Source organism: Polyergus mexicanus, unplaced genomic scaffold (genome assembly GCF_030449975.1).
Source record: "Polyergus mexicanus isolate NDT 795.1 unplaced genomic scaffold, iyPolMexi1.0 SCAF_19, whole genome shotgun sequence".
Taxonomy (NCBI): domain Eukaryota; kingdom Metazoa; phylum Arthropoda; class Insecta; order Hymenoptera; family Formicidae; genus Polyergus; species Polyergus mexicanus.
The window spans coordinates 4,180,703-4,182,232 of NW_027223339.1; the positions used below are offsets into that span (position 1 = coordinate 4,180,703).

Below are 1,530 nucleotides of genomic sequence, written 5' to 3' on the forward strand. Positions count from 1 at the left end.
GTATCGACGCACGTGACGAAAACGGTGTATAGTGAGATGGTGCCCGCTTGCGATCTCGTCGACGAGGTTTTCGACGTGTCGAATAATTGGTGCGCCGGCTGCGAGACGAGAGCTTTGTTCTATATCGAGAATTACGACGAGGAAGAGACGTGGTTTATTTGTAAAAAATCTTGGCGTTCGTTAGACGACGAGTGACAAATCGAGAAACGATGGAGGCGCGCGATCTTCTCGATAGCGCGCGGGACGTCGCGACGGAGGACGCGTATCGCGCGTGGACGCGACGGTGCGACGAGTGTCTCGAGTCTCTGCGGGAGAGGTGTCGATGCGAGCGCCGGGGGAGATCGACCGGAGCGATCAATTCTCTTATCGCTCGAATCGTTCGATTGACGGGCGCGAGAGACGATCTGCGTCGACGTTTCGAACGCGTGGGAGGCGGCGTAGAGAGACGCGAGGGATTCTCGTGGTCCGAGATCGAGACGGCTTTCTCTAGACGCGTTTTAACCGGCGCGGTTATTAATTTCGATTATATCGAACCTCAGCGATTTCTCCAGGACGCTAGAGATACCGTGCTCGATCGAATACGCGATGTTATGGATGGATATAACAGTGTTAAGGTCAATACCGCGTTCATCGGCGAGTTCGTCTCGGGCGACAAGATCGGTGTTAAGACTATCGTCACGAAGAATTATCCGCTTCTACCTCTTTCCGACTTGCGAGAGTGGTACGAGAAGCGAGTGGTCGACGCTACTCTAGCCTCGTTGGAGGAATTTCAGGAGCGCGATAGCGGATGGGTGTTATCGCGAATATTCAATTTAACGGTGAATGTGAACAGATACAATCCTATGCGCGCGGGGTGCCACATTAAATTACCGCGAGAGATCATGTCGAAGAGAGCGGTAATAAACGTGCGATCTAATGACAATGCGTGTTTCGCATGGGCGGTGGTCGCCGCTCTGTATCTAGCCGAAAAAACCCGCATTACACGACAGTGCTGAATCTGGAGGGCGTTAAGTTTCCTATGAGTTTGAACAAAATTACTAGATTCGAGCGTATTAACGACATATCTATCAATGTGTACACCGTTCGAGATAAAAAGGAGGGAAAAGGCGGTTGCCGCGTCGTTCCTCTGCGTCTCACTGACGATAAAAAGGACAGACACATTAATCTGCTGTATTTTGACGATACGACGCGACAAGATAACGCGACGCATTTCGCGTGGATCAAGAATCTGTCGCGACTCGTCGGCTCGCAACTGAGCGGTAGGCGACATAAATCGCATATATGCGATCGGTGAGTACGAATTAAAAGAATCGTCGCGCGATGTTAATAATGCGCGCGATTTAAAAATGTGCGTTATGTCGCAGATGCATGCACTATTTTCGAACGAGCGATAAGTTATCGGCTCACAGCGTGGGCTGCGGAAGGATGAACGAGTGCGCTATAGTCCTTCCTACCAAAGACGACAAATGGTTAGAGTTTCACAACTATAGTAGAAAGGAGCGACTTCCATTCGTGGTGTACGCCGATCTC

General features: G+C 50.7%; 1 pseudogene; it reads left to right on the forward strand.

Moving 5' to 3' along the window:
- Positions 1 to 209: 209 nt before the first annotated feature.
- On the forward strand, positions 210 to 1,294 carry LOC138941592 (uncharacterized; annotated as a pseudogene).
- The last annotated feature ends 236 nt before the right edge of the window (positions 1,295 to 1,530 follow it).